Raw genomic sequence first — 21,137 nt, 5'->3', positions numbered from 1 at the left:
CTTTTACCTTTATACCTGTTCATTCTTGCACTCTTCCCTTAGTAATTTCCTAATATCCATGCATATTCAAATAAAGCTCACATGTCTAAAGATTCAATGCTAAAACCTGAAAATGATAGAATAATGTTTTCATTTCAAATTTTCACAACTATCTATCCATTCATTATGCCTGATTTTTCTTGGTGTTTAAGTTCTGTAGTTCTTTATATAATCTAGATTTTTATATTCGGTTGGATAGGCAGTTGGTAAAGTTTTTTCTCTTATTTCATGAGCTTTTTCTTCACTCCCCATTATATAGCTTGTTGTGAAGAAGCTTTATATAATTTATATGCAACATGAATTTTAAGGGAAGAATTTATACCATTTACACCATTGGGAAGCTACTGTTCTTGTTCTATAGAAAATTCACTTGAAAATACTAGACTACCCAGTATAGAATATCATATACCATTCTTTACAAAATCTCATAGCATTGTGCCACCTCACTTTTCTCTACTGATAGATTCTAATCACTTTGAAGTCTCTTAACCAAAAATACTATCTCATTTTCATATTTTCTTTCTCTCTGCGTTTTGATTTCCTGACTATTTTTTTTCAACTTATTCTCTCAAGTGAGATATGCACTGAAGTACTGAAAATGTAGGTTCTGAACTACTGCTGAGCTCAAAATATTGTTATTACTTCTAGGTATTTCAACACTCTTCTCCTAAAAATCATATTAGGTGCATTTCCTGAGATATTTTATGTAAAAAAGAGTTATGTTAGTGCTTCAAGCATGAAAAGTTTCAGTGAATCACAGTGCTTATAATTTTCATCTAAGTACAATTAGAATTTATTATTAAAACCCTAAAGATTCTATACAACAAAAAAGAGGGGACAGAGATATTGTAAGAGCCTGAGGTCAAGGAGCAGTATTGCAAAATAGTGCATTCTGGGCATGACAGGACTCTGTTACTCATAAGTACATGATAGCTGTGGTTGCTTACCTAAGACCTGTAATATTAATCCAGTCAACACCCCATCATTTATACAGGAGGAACTCATTAAGATGCACTCCCAGTTGAGGAGCTACTGGCACTTGATTGCTACTGAGTGAAGAGCAGTCATTTTTCTATTTGTGTGTTTGGTCACTGGAAAGTTATCCATGTTCAAATAGACAACCCTATACCATATATATATATATATGAAACACAAAACACAAATACTAAATGAACACAGTAGATTATGAGAGAGATGAGAGAGAGAGAGAGAGAGAGAGAGAGAGAAAAGGGAGGGAGGGAGGTAACAAAGGAAGGAAGGAAGGAAGGAAGGAAGGAAGGAAGGAAGGAAGAAAATGAAAATATGATTTTTGAGTAAGGACATAGGACAGTCTGGAATAAAATGGAAGGGTGTTTAGTAAGAGTAATGATATACCAAAATACATTGTATTCATGTATGAGATTTTCAAAGGGTTGGGGATTTAGCTCAGTGGTACAGCGCTTGCCTAGCAAGCGCAAAGGCCTAAGGTTGGTCCCCAGCTCGAAAAAAAAAAAAAAGAGATTTTCAAAGAATAGATAAATTAAATCCTATTTTTACAAAATACAATAGCCATAAATCATCTTAGAACAAGTATCCTACCAAAAGTTTTCAACATTCTTACCCATCAGAAACTATGCAAGGTAAATCTGCTTTAGATCCCATCCCATTCTACCCAGAGGACCACAGGAAGTGAAAAAGAAAAGGTTGGCAGAGAGGAAGAAAAGACTGAAAAAAGACTGATGAGAAGCATATGTCATGAAAGCAGAAGGAGGCCTAGTAAGACAGGAAGGGACCAATCTGAGACAGACTGTCAGGGGAGGGAAATGTGGGGAGAGTCAACAGAAACAAATTATATCTGAAAACTTCACAGTGAAATCCATTATATCATAATTTAATTTTATAAGACATTTTAAATAGATGAATACTATGAGCAACATTCTGGAGTGTAAATAAACCAACAATTTTTAAAAATCTTTAAAAATGACCTTATCCATAACCTAAGGTCACTAATTTAAATCAAGTTTCCTCCGCATAACCTTATAAATTGGCATAGTCATGTACCATCTTCAGTAGATGCTCCCTTAATTAAATAAGATGCATATCATGAACTTGTTTAAAAGAATGACTCAATATTTATAATTAGCTCATTTCCTTTAGTCCATTATCAAAGAGCTGAAAGTTTGATTTTTCATAATACTTGTATTACTTTATATACTCAAATTCAGGTAACCATGCCAACTGTTGCAAGCTTCAGTGTCAGTGACAGATTTCTGCTTAGAATTAAACAAGTTAACAAATACAGAAGCTAGAAAACTTTTTTTTCAGTTTTAGTATGAAGGATGGCACTGACATTTTTGGCCCACCTACTTACAGCAGTAAAATTGCTGTATGAAATAGAATGGAACAACATTGAAATAAAATGTTTGTAATATATTTTTCCATGGGAACTGAATTTTAATACATTATTTATAAGTCAGTAAACAATAGAGAAATTCCACAGTAGAAAAAAAAAGTCCTCTTTATTTAGTGTTTATCATCATTAGTAATCAAAGCACTTTTTACCTTTAACAATAAGGTACATTTTGCCCATCAGATTGGACGACAGATTTTTAAATGATTTTATTATTAACTAATCTTATTACTTGTTAGTTATGGTAAAATAAATATTTACAGGGAGTATGCAAATATGATATGACATTATACAGCTTTAAAAACAATTTTATAAAATGGAGGGATTTTAAATTTCAGAGCTTTCTTTGAGACAGCTTAGAATACTCTTTTAGTTTTAAAGGTTAATACACAAAGTAATGGACTTCACCATACATTTAAGCACACACATATGTCATTATATTGTTTTCTCTTCCATTGTCCTCCATCCCAACCCTGCCTCACGTCCTTATCTCCTGTGACTACCTAATGCTGCCTCTCCTACTTTCACCTACCATGTATTTCACTATCCTAGATTTTCCCCTCCTTTAGATCTTGCTTCCTTCCAATGATCCCTTTTATATTTTCATGACATGCACATATTATACAAATGCACACACGTACACACAATTTAAATGCAGTCTTCATAAGAGAAAACATGTATGATTTGTCTGTGTCTGAATTATTTAATAATGTCATTTCTATTCCTAACTCATTTTTCTGCAAATACACTGATTTTTCTTTCTCATGATACATACAAAGATTGTTGTGCATATATATCATATTTTCTTCTTTTAAAAATTAAATAAATTTTATTATACTTTCTCATCAGACAAATTTAATGACTTTTGCAATTCCTTTAAATACACAGACAAAATATGGTTTCAGTTGACAGACAAATATATTCTAAACATGAACATTAGTTGATACTCATTTATTTTAACAAGATTACAGAAAAAACCAATAAACATGGTGGAACTTCACTCATTTGTCTTCTACTGGCCATCTAGTCTGCTATTTCAAATAGAGGAGCCATGGGCAAGGGAGCCTCTGTTACAGGGTACAGAATTCTTCAAATATATGCTAAGAAGTACTAGAGCCTGGTCATAGGATAGGTTTATTTCGAGTTTCTTGAAAATCCTTCAGACTGATTTCTAAAGTGTTTACACAACCTCTATGTATAAGGACTCCACTCACCCCAGATTCATACCAGCATTTTCTTTCATGTGTATTTTTGATGTTCACCAATCTAACTGGAGTGAGATAGGGTCTCAAAATAGCTTTAATTTTGTTGAATGTCCATTAACTGATGTGTGAATAATAGAAAGGTGGTGCATGTATTCAATGGCATTTTATTTGGCTATAATAAAAATAAAATTAATGAAATTCACAGGAAAATATATGTAACTGGGAAAATGTTACTGATGAAGGTAATTCAGAAAGAGAAAGTCAAATAAATGTCACAATTCTCTCTCTAATATGTGTCACAGAGCTCCAGTATTTCAAAATGTTGTTTAGATTATAATGTATGTAAATACTCAGAAGCAAGAAACAACATGTAGAAGAGGAAATGGAAGGCCTTTCAAGTGTGGGTAAAATAGTCCACATAGGCTATGAAGACAGATGGAGGGAGCATTGAAGTTGGCAAGGTTTAATGAGAAGGCAGAGAGGATGGAGGACAAATGGAACTGTGCAAGGAGTCTTAATCAAACCTAAAGTCATATGAGGCAAATGCATCAGTGTGCTAACTTTATAAGCTTATCAAAACTCATAGTCTAAACAAGAGCTTGAACCACAGTATAATGCATGATATTTAATGTCAATCCAGGAAGCCATGAGTTATTAAATGCAAATTCCAGTGATAAAGATGAGATACCTTCCTAGAAGTTGTTGGCCATGAATACACCCAAAGTCTCAAAAGTTACCAAATTCTAGCCCCTGGCTTTGGTTGCCCACCAGATGGATGGTGAAGATTCTATTGCTGAAGGCATCACACACCTTGATGACAGAATACAGAGAAAACATCCTGTAACTGAGCTGGAAGCTTCTTCCTTGCAGACTAGCTTTTGCAATGCTGGAAGTTGTTATGTAAGAAGCTAAAAAGGAAAACCATCAGCAACAGTTTTTCCCAGCTTTTGAAGTTATGTACTAAAATACTAATGTACTGGCTAGTCTTATGTGAACTTAACACACAAACTGGAGTTATATTAAAGGAGAAAATCTTAATTGAGAAAATGCTTAAGAATCTAGCTATAAGGTATTTTCTTAATTAGTTATTGATGGGGAGGGCCCAGTCCATTTTGGGTAGTACCATCTCTGGCAGGTAGTCTTGGCTTCTATAAAAGAACAGGCTGAATGAACCATGGAGAACAAGCTAATAAGAAGCACCCATCCATGGCTTCTGCATCAGCTCCTGACTCCTGGTTCCTGCCCTGGCTTCCTTCAATGTGGAAGTGTAAACCCAACGAACCTTTCTTCCCCAACTTGCATTTTGGTTATTGTGTTTCATCATAGCAATAGAAACTCTAAGATTCTAAGCCAAATGTGCCTAATGGTACAATAATGACATAACTATTCTGAGGCGTAACCAACTGATTTATGATTGGATCTGAGGCCTGCTTCACAGGAGGGAGTTCATGTCTGATATTATGGACCTTGCCAAACAAAGGTCCTTAGCGGCAGAGGTCACAGACACAAGAGGTAAACCCACTACTTTTGCTAAATGGACATATATCAATTTGCCTCCCAAATATTTATTTTTATAATCATAGACTAGAGATGCTCTTAGCTTCCATCAAAGAAGCTTCTCTTTGCAGTGAATCATGGTTAATGAAAAAGCTCAATACTGGTATAGTGAACGTTCAGTGCTCAGCCTCACATGGGATACCCATATATCTCTCTCTTTCAAAGAATATCACAGAAAGAGAGGTGAAAAGCACATAAGGGGCTGGGTAGGAATGGAGAAGAGGGCTGAAAAGCACAACCTCATAACCAAGCCATGGCACTCAAGAATTTTACCAAGGTGAGGTGGTAAGAGCTACACTTATCCCTGGCTATAAGGATACATATTTAGAATACAGAAAAGTTATATGTGTTAATTTAGGATAGTGACAGTAGTTGTTTCTCCTCTAGGGTCTAGAAATAGGCCTTAATTCCAATTAGATCTCTGTTGCTTAGCCAAAGATAAAGGTAGCCCTATTGCAACATTGGGGCTATCTTGCCAGACCAGTCATTATAAAGAGTGAGAGAGCCACAGCTCTCTGATGCTAGATAGTATCTTGTAGACATGACAGGGAAGCTGCACCCATTCAATCTCAACAATTATAGTTGCCTAAACAAGACATTAAAATGATAACACTGGTTACCATACCAATGTAGTGAGAGAAGTGTCACAAGGTCCTACCACAAAGATTAGTGGTTCTCAAGTTCCTAATGCTGTGGCCCTTTAATACTTTTCTTCATATTGTGGTGACCACCAACCATAAAATTACTACTTGATAATTGTAATGTTGCTACTGTTATTAATTACAATGTAAATATCTGTTATGCTGTATATCTGATATGTGACCCCTGTGAAGGGGACATTTGTCACACAAGGGAGTCGCAACCCACAGGTTGAGAACCACTGACCTAGACGAAGAACTGTAGGCAAGCAATTGCTGCTGAAAGAGGAAGAATCAGTTTTCTCCAAGGATAAGCTCCTTAATAGGTTATCCTATCACAAATGGTCCTCCCTAAACACATGTATACACTGGCAACACTACATGAGTTCAGTAGGTTGTATTTATATAAGTACACATACATAAGAACTAATGCTTAAAGGTTAAGGCTCATGACTTTGAGATGGAGTGAGGTGAATGGAGGAGGAGGTTGGGTGTGAAAATAGAGTACCTGTATGAAATTCTAAAAATCATAAATTGAAAATATAGCAGTGACATGATGCTGAGGGAGAGAACTCATTATTATTAGTGACTAAGACACTGGAAAGTTATTCATGATCTTGTGATAGCTCCACACCTGTGGCCATCACGGAAGGACTCGCTGCCTTCATGAGAAATGGAATTAATCTGTGTTTGTTTCCCTTTTTAAAAAATATTGTATTCTCTGTGTTCTAGGGTGTCTCTGTAAAATCTACACCTAATGAGAATAACACTTTTCCAAAAAGTAGAAGGAAGCACAATGATAATTCCAGGAACGTTAGACATAATAATAATAATAGCCAACACTTATGGAGAGATTATGATGTCCACTAACTCAATCTAGAACATTATATATTCATTAGAATTTCGACCTTGTGAAATAAATGTGATTTAAGTATTGTGTGACCTTGTGTTTAATAATATGAAGACACAGAGCAGATAAGCAACCCATTTAAGTTCCTGTGGCTAATGCAACTGAGTAAAGTGTTCATATGTCTAGATCTGAGATACTCTGGATTTCAAGCCTCCTCCAGTCATCCTACCCATTTATACAGATATTTAAGGTATTTTCCAGGTTCATCTGCACCAACTTCACCCACACTTAGCATGCAGTGGGTAATAATTGCTCAAATTCAAATACTGGAATAACCTCCTGGGTTTAAGTCTTATGATCTTAAAATTATAATTGTACTGCCTTGCTCATTTTAGAAAACCCTCATTCTCAGTGGACTGCTACAGCTGAAAACCACCCTGTTGTGTCCACAGTTTTCCCATGAGAAAATCAGTGTGAGATGGTACACTGAGGATTTTGCTGTGAACAGAGCAAACTGATTCAGAATAGCTACAAAAGCTCTTAAGGGGATTCTATTTCTAGAACAGGCTCTCAAGTGTATTTCTGGGTCTCACTAGATTTTGTGATGGACTGTAAAATGATTTGTTACAGGTTAAGAGCATGAAAGCTGTTCTCTCATTCTTCATGTAAAAGTACTACATTTGGATGCTATTAATTAGTCATTAATATATTTAGGGAATAGAGGCTGATGTGGCAGGAAAATATAATTATGCCATAGTTTTGATAAATTTGGTGTTTTGTTGGAAAAATAATTAAAAATTAATATGCAGATCTTCCAAAACATATTGAATCATATTACAATTTATTGATATAAAATCTCTATAAAGGAGAACATTCCCTATACAGTTATTATCCTAAATTTAAAATGATTAAAAATGTATTGATAAAATTAATTTGCAATAAAAATTTGAGAAAATGTTAAAATATACTTGATTGATGCTTAAAGTAGCTGATCAATTTGCCTATGATTTAAAAATATTCAAATAAATTCACAAAAATTTTAAAGCATACTTACCTTTTATGTGGAATGCTGTTTTTCATAAATAACAGCGTCCAGGTGCTCAAAATTCCAGCAGCTGTAATTACCTGCAGCAGCATAAGAAATAACACCAAGAATTGAAAAGAAAATGGATTAGATTAAATTAAAAGGTTTCTGCATGGCAAAGTATGCTATCAGAAGAAAAAAAATACGGTGAATAGAATAGTGAAAAAATCTTTGCTAACTGTACATCAAATACAAAGCTTCTCTTCAGGATTATGAATAATGTAGAAATTCAAAGAACAAAACCACAAATAATTCAATCATTTTATGAGTTGAGAATTGAGTAGAAATTTTTTCAAATGAGCAAATAAAATTACCAATAAATGTTACTGACCTTACCATCTTTACCTATCAGTTAAATGCTAGCTAAACCTGTTTTGAGATTATATCTCCACCAATCAGTGTAGATTCCATCAAGTTAACAAATGACAATAAATATTGATGGATATGGGAGAAAAGGTAAGCCTTATACAGTGCAGGTAAGAATGTAAACTGGTATAGACATTATAGAAAAAGGTATGAAAAAAATGAAACAAATACAGCTATTGACCCAGCTATACCTTTCTTTGATACATCCAATAAAATCAATCAAATATATCAGAGATATTTTCATACCTATGTTTACTATTACACTATTTACAATATGTAGGAAGCAGAATTACTCTAGAAAACTATGTAGATGAATGGATAAATGTTACACATATACATAATGGAATTTTATTCAGTCAGAAATGAAACTGAAACCCTGACATTTGCTGCGTAGTGGATAGAAGAAGAGATCATTATGTTACCAACAAGATATGAATGAAAATGTTGCATGAACCTTAGGGATATGTTGCCAAGCTGGTTATTGATTACAGTTATTAAAGAAAGTCTACTATACCACTGCTAGCTTTTAAGTTATTAAACTAAGTGTTATAGAGACTGCTCAATGATTAGAGTACTGGCTGTTATTCTAGCGGTGGTCCTGTGTCCAAGTCCCAGGACCCACTTGGTGGTTCACAACCATCTAAAGCCATAGTCCCTCCTGGCATGTGATTGATAAATATATATATATATATATATATATATATATATTTCATTCAAAATTAATTTGAAACCCAAATTATGATTTCTAGAAGACACATATCTCATTAGAAGGGGAGGTAAGAGGTAGCATAATACAAAGGAAGAAGGAGCAAGAGAGAAGGGATAAATAACACTATGGATGTTTTTAAAAGCCATATAATGAAACTTATTTTTAAGCTTACTTTAAAATAATCATAGATTGGATATGGCCCTCTCGCTTGTCAGAAGTGTAAGTACTTAGCATTCTACAATCCTCGGAGTCAAATCACAGTCATGTAAGGACCAGTGATCTGGCTGAGGTGAGGGAGGAGCAGGAGTCTGTCATGTGCACTAAGACATTTGTCCCAGCTTCACACATGCAGAAGCGCGATAAAGGTTGAAGAAGATCAAGAGCAGTGGAGGCACTTCTGTGACAACCAGAGCCTGAGCCAGAGTCAAGGCTCAAACAGTGACTGTCTAGACCCACTGATAATCTTCCCTGGTCACTGTAGCCCTGTCCATTGCCACTCTCCTGCTGCTTAACTTAAATGTTTGAGAAAGAGAATTCCAACTCTATAATAACAAATTTAAGAGACTAGTGAAGTTCAACTGTTTTTAAATGCCATTCTGTTGAAAGGGATATCAGCATAGAAGTAGGGTTGAAGGAGGAAGAAGTAATGAAGGAATGAAGAAATAAAGAAAGGAACAATGGAAAGAGGAAGAGAAGGAGGCTATCATCCTGATTTAGTGTAAAACACTGCTTTTTAAAGTCCCTGATCTCTAAAGTTTCTGTCCTCTTTTTTTCTCATAAGTGTAGACTTTAGAAATTCACAATCCAGCTTAGCTCCCTTTCCAACTTCCCCACTCTATAGTTTTAGGATGCAAAACATTATTGAGTGAATCATTTGCAGCTTCAGACTGCCCTCTTTTCTGATGTAGGCTAGATCTCTAGAAGACTGTCTCTATAGCTTCAACTCTCAGAGTTCTAAGAGAAACGGGTGTCAGAAATCAGCCAAGGGAGAAACAGGCCTAGTAGTCCTTGCTCATCTCTAAGTCACGTTAATGATCTGCAAGTATGCTTCATACTGAAAACTAACTGTAGCAATTGATTTCTTATAAAAAAGTGACATCAGAGGAACATAGAAGCACAAACCTCAAGAGGCACCACCTTCAGAGAAAGGAAGGAACAGTATAAGGAATGTGAGTGAAGACACAGGTAACCACAGGGACACTACTGTGCAGATTGGCATCTTTCCAATGACCTTGAAAGGAAAATAGAAACAGCACTTATGGCATCTAAAAACCAAAGGTAACTAAGACTGGTGCAAGAGCTCGTCGTGGCGGCACATGCTGGCAATCCAGGTACTAGAAGGCCTGATACAGGAGGACTCTAGTTCAAGTTCAGCCTGAATGACATGGTGAAGGCCTGTCTCAAAGCAAAACATCTTCCTCCATACACCATCTTGCTTCTGAGGAGGCATGGAAACATATGCAAGTTAAACCCTGAGAGAAGCACTTCCCTGGACAATAAGGTGTCCTCAGATAGCTGACAGAAGGGATCGGCACAGATGGGAAGTTCTGTACTCTGTGTACCACAGCAGAGGACATGGCAGAGTTCCTTCCTTGTAGGCAATGGAAACTTTGATTATCTGATGTATGCCAGGTCTATTCAGCCTGAATGTGTGACAGAGATAGACCATACTCCTTAGCAATTTTCTGCAAACACTGGAAGGGGTTGGAAAGAAGCTCAAACATCTGTCTTTACGAGGGGCCAACCTAGTAAATTGACCCTATGTGGAGAACGTCTACAAGTTGGGGTTTAGTATTATCTACATTCGAGTTGTGCACTCTAGACGCATGAAGGCTCTCTCAGTGAATTCCACCAGATTTAACAGCAAGGGGGCAGAAGGGACAAATTAGAGACAGAAGAGAATGAGTACTGGCCAGAAGGTGACAATTCTTGGTCCCTCAACTGAAGAATGGATAAAGAAAATGTGGTTCATTTACACAAATACTATTACTCAGCCATTAAACACAGGGGCATCATGAATTTCATAGGCAAGTGGATGGGATTGGGAATATCACCCTGAGTGAAGTGACCCAGACCAAATAGGACATGCATGGCATATACTCACTTATAAGTGGATATTAGCCATAAAATACAGGATAGCCATGCTATAATCAATAGACCCAAAGAAGTCAAATAACAAAGATGGCCCAAGGGAAGGTGAATCTTTCTCAGAAGGGGAAACCAAATAGATATGAGAGTTTGATCAAAGAAGGGAACGGAGTAGAAGACGGGGTGGGAGGGGAGCAAAGATCCTATATAGGGAGAGCCGGGGAGAGAAGAGGGAAATTGGCAGTGGTAAGAAGGCAATCTCTAGGATGTGTCAGAGATCTGGTTTGGGGAAAGGCCCCAGAGGAGCTATGAGGGCAACTCTACCTAAGACTCCTAGAAGTAGGGAATATGGATCTTAAAGTGGCTACCTCCTGTGGGCAGGAAATCCAGTGGAGGGATAAGGACAGCAACGTACCCACAATACCTTTGAACCAAAACATGCCCTGCCTACAAGATGTGCAGGGAAAAAGCTAGAGCAGAGAGCAGGGGAATAGACAACCAATGAATGCCCCAAATTGAGACCCATCCTATGGGCAAGAACCAATCCTTGACACTTTTAATGATACTCTGTTATGCTTGCAAACAGGAACCTAGCATAACTGTTCTCTGAGAGGCTCCACCAAGCAGCCAATGGAAAGAGATACAGAGATTCACAGCCAAACATTAGGTGGAGGTCGGGAGTCTTATGGAAGAGTTGAGAGAAGGATTGAGGGACCTGTAGAGGACACAGACACAGACTCCACAGGAAGACCAACAGAGTCAACTAACCTGGACCCTTGAAAGCTCCCAGAGACTGAATCATCAACCAAAAAGCCAGCACAGGCTGGACCTAGGTCCCTTGCACATATGTAGCAGATGAGCACTTTGATCTTCATGCAGGTCCTGTACAAATGGAGCAGGGCTTATTCCTGAGCCTGTTGCCTGTCTGCCTATGGATCCCTTAGTACCCCTAAATGAAACACCTTGTCTGACCTCAGTGGGAGGGCATGTGCCTAGTCCTACAGCAATTTGATGTGCAGGGATGGGGGTGGGGGTTGGGAGCAGGATCAGTGGGGTGCATGACACCCAGAGTGGGGCTTCCCTCAAAAGAAAAGAGGAAAGTGGAGTGGGGTAAGGACTTCTGTGTGGGAGTACTGGGAGGAAAGGAGGGGCTGATTCGGTTGTAAAGTGAATAAATAAATTTTTAAAAAATAAAAAGTAAAATAAAAGGTTCCACATGGAAAGTTTGAGTTTTGCTTTTTAGAAATATTGGCAGAATATTTTTCATACAGAAAGTCAGAAAGTTTTGGCAGAAAACATTGTATATTCAAGGTCAGCTTGATCTACATAGTTCCAGGCCAGTCTGGAGTCTGCAGGGAGACACTATCTCAAATACCACAACAAAAACAGTGACAACAGTAGAAACAAACAAAAAAAGTTTGACAGACCTGAAATTGGGTTAAAGGTACAAAGAAACCAACACCTTTCCAGATATTCACAGTCATTCTGTTTAAAAGAAATAGAAACCTACACAATTGAGCAATTTCAACAAGAAAGAGTTATCCCTGAATTGTGGAAAGCTCCTCCAAGTCTGACAATCCTGACCTGTAGGAAACCTAAACTGCTCCGTGGATCCTAGGAAAGTACCCACTTCATTTCCAAACTAGAGAGTCAAAATTAAAATCACTGCTGACAAGCAAGATACAACCTACCCACACAGAAAAGAAAGGAAGCAGGAAGTTAATGTGGACAGAAAAGCCAAGTAAATAGCTGCTGTAGACAAAAAAATCTAGAAAAAAAAGATGCTGCTACAAGCAGGAACCACCTGCAGAGATGACCCATTATGTAGGCTGATCCTAGAAACCTGTAAACATAGAACAATTGCTGTTCAGTATTCACTAAAACACCTTACCAGCATGCCTGAATAAGGAATGCCTAGAAGAGACATTTCATGGAGAGGGACAGGGTCCTACACAGAACAGATATCTTAGTCAGGGTTTCTATTTCTGCACAAACATCATAACAAAGAAGTAAGTAAATTGGGGAGGAACGGGTTTATTTAGCTTACACTTCCACATTGCTGTTTATCACTAAAGGAAGTCAGGACAGAAACTTGGAGGCAGGAGTGAATGCAGAAGCCATGAAGAGGCTTACTGGTTTGCTTTTCCTGGCTTTCTCAGCTTGCTTTCTTATAGAACCCAGGGTTGGCAGCACCCAATCACTAATTGAGAAAATGCCTTACAGCTGGATCTCATGGAGGCATTTCCACAAGGGAGGTTCCTTTCTCTGGGAAAATTCCAGCTTGTGTCAAGTTGACACACAAAACCAGCCAGTACAGATGAGTTGGAAGACATAAGCAAGTTGCGGATGTAGAAATCATCAGGGTTGGAGCCAATTCTGTGTCACTTTATGTCGAGGAGATATTGTGGGGTATCTACCAGAGATAACTGCTCAGACATGGTTATAAGCCAATAGAAAGTTTTCATTAGCTGGCCTGTGACTTCTCTAAGTCTTTAAGATCCTGGTGTAGAACTGAGTCTTTCTAAGGGTGAGTTAGCACAAAAATCATACCCTTAATTGACATACTTCAGTTTGCAAGAACAGTTATCAAGAAGCAAAACTACAGAAGCCAAAAAGCAAAGTTAGTATGTTTAGAGACTTTCTAGAACTATATAGGCTTTGATGGATTAAGTCTTTGTTTTGGTTTTGGCAGGTAATACTATCTACTTGCTGAGTTGTTTTTTGTTTTGTTTTGTTTTTTGATTTTTTTAATTGCATTTTTTATTTACATTTTAAATGTTATCCCCTTTCCTGATTTCCCCTCCAGAAACCTGCTATCCTGCCCCCTACCCCTGCTTCTATGAGGGTGCTCCCTCACCCGTCCACCCACTCCCTCCCACCTCCCCGCCCTGGCATTCCCCTTCTGCTCCCACTGATGCCCAACAAGGCCATCCTCTGCTACATATGCTGCTGGAGCCATGGGTCCATCCATGTGTACTCTTTGGGTAGTGGTTTAGTCCCTGGGAGCTCTGGTTGGTTGGTATTGTTGTTCTTATGGGGTTGCAAACCCCTTCAACTCCTTCAATCCTTTCTCTAACTCCTCCAATGGGGAACCCGTTCCCAGTTTAATGGTTAGCTGCGTGCATCTGCCTCTGTATTTGTCATGTTAGGGCAGAGCCTCTCAGGAGACAGATACATCAGGATCCTGTCAGCATGCACTTCTTGGCATCCACAATATTGACTTGCTGAGCTTTATAGCTTGAATAATACTCCCATCATGGAGTCAGTTCTGCTAAGGTCTGGGGACCTGCTAAGTTCTGGGGCCCTGTTACAGGTGCAAGGAGTGCAATTTGTGGTCTGGGCTTTCTGGAGAAAGCTAAGCCTGAGAATGAGGCAGGTCAGCTGTTTAGGTTCTGGGCTCACCTCATCTAGTGCCCTATTAAGTGATATATTCCATCAACTCTTGAGCATGTTCTGGGTTATTCCTGGCTTACTGTTTCCCACACAAACAGGTACACAAATAAGTGCCCCCTTTGGAATCACTGAAGATTCCCATATCTCAATGCGGAGAAGCTCTAGGGTGCTGAAAACAGCTCTGATAAGGCAAAACCCAGAAACCTCTGCAAAGAAAGTGGTCCAATGACTGACAAGATATCTTCATAAGCCATTTGAAGTGCTCAAGTGGCCAGGCCCCTCCCTGAGGACCTCCACCCACAAAACTCTGCAACTGCCGTAAAGCGCTCAACCCTACAGAGTAAAAAGACCAAGTTCAGGACATAAAAAAACCTACCAATGCTCCTCTGAAAAGTTCTACCCCAGAACTGCTATATAAACATTTTCTTGTGCTCAGATCTCTGCTGCTTCTCACTGGCAGAGGCAGCCACCCCTGAGTTCCCTTTTCTGGGGTTTGTTGTGTGTGTGACTTTGTGGGTATCCCTTAGCTTCTTACTGCCAGGTTAGCTTGCCCTTTTGAGCTGTAACCCTTTGGGGAACCCCACCCCCACCCCACAGGAGCAGAGCTGTACTGCTTGCAGTGGAGAAAACTTCCTCTTCTGGAGCAGAGCTGTAACACTTCCAGGGCAACCCCCAACTCCCACCCCAGCCTGAGCAGAGCTGTAAAGACTTAAAAGTGGAAAAGCTTTTCCCCTCAGAGCTCTTATTTATACTTACAGGAGCAATAGCTCTCACCTTGCTCAAAGCACCAGCCTGATAGGTTGAAAATATAGGAACTAAAACAGAGCTCAGCTATAACCCCAGCCATCTTCATATCTGGCACATCCCACTTCCTAGAGGACCCACAGGCACGATCTCTGATGCAAGCATTTTCCCCTGGAGGTGTATTGCTGCTATTTTGTCATTAGTCTTTGCATTATTTCCTTCTTTTGGGAAGGGTTATCTAATTGTTTGCTTGTTTGTTTTTTGTTTTTTTGAATCAGCCTTTTGAAAATGGGCTGGCCGCAAACTCAATATTAAGCCAATGATGACCTTGGACTTCTGATCCTCCTTCTAAGTGCTGCAGTTACAGGCTGCAGCCACCAAGCCTGACCTTCTGTATTCTTCTGTTAGTTACTTCTGTCTTTCTTCTCTTTATCTTCTCCCCATTCTCTCTATTTATTTTTATTTGTTTCCTTATTTATGCATTTATTTATTTGAGACAAGGTCTCATTATGTAGCTCTGGCTGGCTTAGAACTCACTATTGTAGACCACACTGGCCTCAAACTCACAGACATCTGCCTCTCTTTCTGGGGGTGAGAATTAAAAGTGTGCACCACCACTCCTAGTTTTTCTCCTTTTTAAAATTTTCTTCCCTTTTATCTTTCCTTTTCCCTCCTTGAATAGGTACAGCAGGGTAGAAAAGAAGAAAATCAGGGGCTAAAGTCAAAGATTCTAGTACACGTTTTGGTTGGAACAAAAGTTAGGAGCTTTTGTGTTTGGAGGAAGGAGAACACTGAGATTTTCTATACGAGATTCATGAAATATAAGAGACTAATATCGCAGACAGACAGACTGACAGTATCATGGCAGGAAGAGATAAGGCCAACATGGTAGAGTGATAGTCCTTTCTTATAGGATTCACAGAGGAATGTTCGAAATAGATTGGAAGGCTTCCTTCTTTGGCATGCAGTTGGCCATAGTAGATGTTCAGTTAAAGAATAAACATAGTGTAGCTGCCCATCACTGGGAGGGTTGGTAGGACAAGGGAAGGAAGACTGCAAAGAAGCAAGAAGCTTGAGCTCTAGGAATAAAATCACCTTAATTTCTGTCAAAAATGAAAGAATTTTATGAGATGGTGTAGTCATAAATAATTTAAGGTAGACATTTATTAGGGAATTCAATTAAGAAAACAATGGACCTCAAGAATTTGCTCAAATTGTTCATAACAATCTCCCCAAGAGATGTATAAGGAAAATATCTGAAGCTGACACACAAGTCATCTGACATCTTTGCAATTTTCTCATAGTATGGGGGGGGGGAGACTGTAATTTCTGGAGAAAAAAAGATAGGTAGAATATTTTGCAATTGTAGTACTATGGATAGTACAAGATATTGCTTCTGGGCGGTGGTGGTGCAAGACTTTAATCACAGCACTCAGGAGGCAGAGGCAGGCAGATCTCTGAGGTCAAGGCCAGCCTGGTCTACAGAGTGAGCTCCAGGACAGCCTAAAAAAATAGCTTAACTATTATCATCACACAGTGGGAAAGTTGGCAAGAACCAGTATTTGTAATTTGCATGCCATAGTGAGGACCAGTTTCTTTTATTTTAATACCAGTTGACGTTGATGATGACTTAGCAAGACACTGAAGGGCACAGGTCACTAAGTTTTGTTCAACTTAATCGTGGAGAATATTTTTATATACATGTTTTCACAAAGCTCACATAAAGGGAAATTCCTTCAATTAGTTGTAATGATCATAAGTATCAAGGCCTAGATTAAGGGAAATCAAAAGAATATTAGATAAAGTGTCCAGTTAGTGTATAAATTAACTCTTAAAGAGCATGTTTAGACTGTAGAGTAAGCTGTGATTCAGAAAGATGTTCCAGGAAATCTCTTCCCATTGGGTATCTATCTGAACAAATTTCTCACACAAAATACTCCACAAGAAGTAAGGAAGCATAAAGTAACAGTACCTTATCTCAGGTTCATAATAAGAAAAGGCCTCATTAAAGAAGCCAAGAAGAAAAGCCTCCTGCAAATCTACCTTTCTCCAATTCCAAGCAAGATGAAGAGAGACTCCTCCCACTTTGGGAAAGAAGGAACCATGTTCAGGCTCTGGATCCCAGCTTGAGTAAACTACTTCCACCGTTCTGGTTCAGAGGCCAAAGGACTTCCTCTTTCACACACTCCACTGCTCAGGAAGCAAAGAGAGAGTAGGGCTCTATCCACAAGGGTACAGGACACAACAGATAGTAGGGCTTTGCCTTGAAACTTAATGCCACCCTGGCAAGGGATTCAGCAGCAGAGGGAAATGTGCCAGAGGTTTAAGGAAGACTCTAACCCCGCCTCGAATTTAGGTCTGCTAGTCTTTCAGTGGACCTGGGTACATATATATCTGGTCTCTATAAGACATGAGCACTGAACATTTCTCAGGTTACAGGGTCTGTGGAGGCTACAGTATGACTTAATTGGCAGCCAGGGATTTTCTCCAGCATTCTTCTGCAACCTCAGCCCACACAGCTTTCCTCGGGTCACTGTACCCAGGTGGAAACTTTTAGACCTTTCTCAGAACCAAGCAGAGACTGCATCTCATGAAACAACAATCAATGTAGAGCTCAGTATATCCCTCACACTGAGCAGATCTACATATCTCTTAAGGCCTACGCATGACCTAATTTAGTATGAGCCTACGTGACCAAGTGATTACTTTCATGAACAGCATCACCACCTTAGACAACACAGTTCAAACAGAGTAAGCATCCCTCACTGTGGCTAGGAGAAGGCAGTAAGAGTAAGTTGTTGGTTGCCTTGGAAATTAGTGGCAGCCTGATGAAGTCTAGCACTGTATAGACCCCACAGGCCCCAGACCCAGTCTACTGCCTACAGATGGAACACTGAAACAGCCTCCTCACCAAGTAGGAATATGTGGCACCAGTATATATCAAACATGTATTGTGGACAGCAACAAGTGTTGCTGGTTACAATGTTACACACTTGGATCCCAAGCACATCTGAATACATAGCCCTTAGCAATCACACCTCTGCCCAACCCAGAGCTGGGCAGATCACAGTGGCTGTGGGCTCAGAGTATGTGACACATCATTGAAGTGTTTGTGACTATAAACTGGGATAGTAGTGTGAGGCTGGTTTCTACTAGAGTTTCTACCTGGACAAGAAAAATCACTGCCTTGGGTAATGCGCCATCTCAGACAAGAGGCTGCCTGGGAGTCTGCTATAATCTCAACTTCAGGTAGACTTCTAGAATGATGTATTTCTCTTTTCAAGCCCTTACCTACCCCAGGTTACAGTATATAGCACATAAACCACAAATATGGGGCCAGCCTGAACTTGAATCACACTCTAGTGTCAAAGCAGAGACAATGCACCAATAGCCTACCCATACCCTTAGGGACCAATTCAGTGGTTAAATGGATGATATATGATTACAGACACAGAGAAAACAGGCAGTCTGCTTAGAGGACAGTCATAATGAAAACCAGATTATTAAAAAGAGAATAAATACTTAATCCTTTAATGAGAAAACAATGTCTCCCATCAACTAGCATAAAGAACATTCAGAGAACCCTAACATCCTCACCTTAATGGTCAAAAGGAAGAAAAGAAACAGTTCTGATAGTAATCCTTGTAGACAAATTATCAGGTAAGGAATTTAAAGTAGATGTTTCAAGGAAACTTAATGAACTTCAACAAAACATAGAAATTATTCAATTATGTACCAGAGACTTTTAAAGAGAGATAGAACCAATTTAAGAAATTATACAAAAGGTCTGGTGGTACACATCAATAATTCTACCATGTAAAAGAGAGAGAGAGGAGGACCAGAGTTCAAGGCCAGTTTTGCCTATATAGAGAAATTGAGGGCAACATGGGCTACATGAGATCTAGAGAGAGAGAGAGAGAGAGAGAGAGAGAGAGAGAGAGAGAGAGAGAGAGAGAGACCAACAGACACACTGGAACACAGAGAGAGAGAGAAGGTAGAGGGAGAGAAGAGGAGGGGAGAAAAGGAGGAATGGAGGAGGATGGGAAGAAGAGGAAGGAGGAGGGAGGGATGGAGGGGAAGGGAACAGAATCCTTGGCCTGAATACGTATTGGAAGGACTTGATAAAATGTGATCAAAAGCATCCAATGGGAGAGGACAATACAGAAGAAAACCTGTCAGAGAGACTGCAGAAAGGCTACTGTTAAATACACTGGAAAAGTGCAAAGAAGAGAAAAGATACTTTGGGACAGCATTAATATAGTTAAGTTGAGGTTGGTAAACAAGGACAAGAGAATGCTAACTCAGTAGAAAACCCATTCAAATAGGTATTAACATTCAATATCTGAAATCTATTAAAGAATGAAAACATCCAGGCCACAGGAAAGCCAAAAGGCACTAGTCACATTTGAAGCACTCTATTTTATAAAATCATTATCTTTTCCAGTTTTGAAGACTTATTTGAACACAAGAGCAACTAGGTCCCTTGGAACTGGAGTCGCAGGAACTTGTTAGATCCTTAAATGAATGTCCTTTGCAAGAACAATATGCAACTTAACCCTTAAGCCATCTTTACAGCCCAAATTACCTTTACTTATTTATTTGCTTATTTACTTATTCATTCAGTCAGTCATTTGGGTGTGTATGCAAATGTGTATGTATGTATGTTGGCATGCTCTGGCACTGGCTTGTTCATACAGGTCAGAGGACAACTTTTGAATGTAAGCTTTTTTCCTTTGCAGCATCTGTATCACAGGAATACAACTCAGTTCCTCCGGGTTGACTACTTTAAAAGGTAGCCCTAACTAGCCCTGTTATTATTTTATGTGGTTGTTTGTTTTTGATGTAGCCAAATCAGGCCTTGAACTCTGGATCCTCCTCTTTCTACCTTCTGTTACAGAAGTGTACCACCACACCCAGTTTTAAATGGGTCTTTAAACGGAAGCCCTTTTTCATTGAAGTAACACTATTGCTACATGTCAAGGAAGGAGAAAATAAGAACAGAAAAAACAAAGTTGGTGCAAAGAAAGAAAAACTAAAGATCAGAGCAGAAATTAATACAGGAGAAAAATACAAAAGTGTGATCCATCAAGAGAAAGTCATAAAATACATTAAGATTAGAAAAAATGGAAGTGAAATAATCATTGTTTGAAGAGTGTATAATTCTGTATATAGATTACATTTAAAAAAACCTCTTAGATGATGTGCTTGGTAGCACATGTCTGTAATCTCATTACTTACACACCACCTCACAAGTATGGTGCACGGAAAGCATGAGTTTGATGACAACCTAAACAATATAGGAAGATGCTGTCTCCAAAACAAAGTGAAACAAAAACTTTTGGAAATAATAAACCAACTGAGCAAATTTATACGCTAAAGCACAAATGAACATACAAAAATGAGTTGAATTGCTGTATGACAAAAGGGAGTTATCCAAAATGAAATTCAAGAGCACAATCTCATTTACGTTATATGTGTAAAATATCTAAAAATAAATATAACCAGAAATGTAAATGTCTATAATGTAGATTATAAAACAAATGTAGGTCCAGAGTTGGGGCTGTCCCACAGCTCACAGACCAAAAACCTGCCCATAGAGAGCTGATCTGCCAGGAGTGATCTCCCTACTAAGCTCGGAGCCCACAGGTGGGACCCTATTTTCTTTCCACTGAGTATCCAAAGAGAGACCTGCCAGGAGCATGCAGGGCAACCTGCAAAAGGACCTTCCATTCTCCAACTGTGCCTGGAGCTAAGGGAGTACCACAGCCCTCCAGACACAAAACCTGCCTGAAGAGAGTTAGTCTTCCATGAGTGCTCTCACTCCTAAGATCACAAGCTCACAGACCCACAGGAGGAACAAGCTCCACTAAGAAGCAGCAAGACCATGTAACATCAGAGATAACCAGATGGCAAGAGACAAGCATAAGAACCTAAGCAACTGAAACCAAGATTACTTGGCACCATCAGTTCTCCCACCAAAGCAAATACTGGATATCCACACAAAACTAAAAAGCAAGGCTTGGATTTAAAATCACATCTCATGACGATGATAGAGGAATGTAAGAACATAAATAA

The sequence above is a fragment of the Rattus rattus genome, chromosome X, assembly GCF_011064425.1.
Source record: "Rattus rattus isolate New Zealand chromosome X, Rrattus_CSIRO_v1, whole genome shotgun sequence".
Classification (NCBI taxonomy): Eukaryota; Metazoa; Chordata; class Mammalia; order Rodentia; family Muridae; genus Rattus; species Rattus rattus.
The sequence above is the reverse complement of the archived record's forward strand: the minus strand, read 5'-3'. Positions refer to the sequence as shown.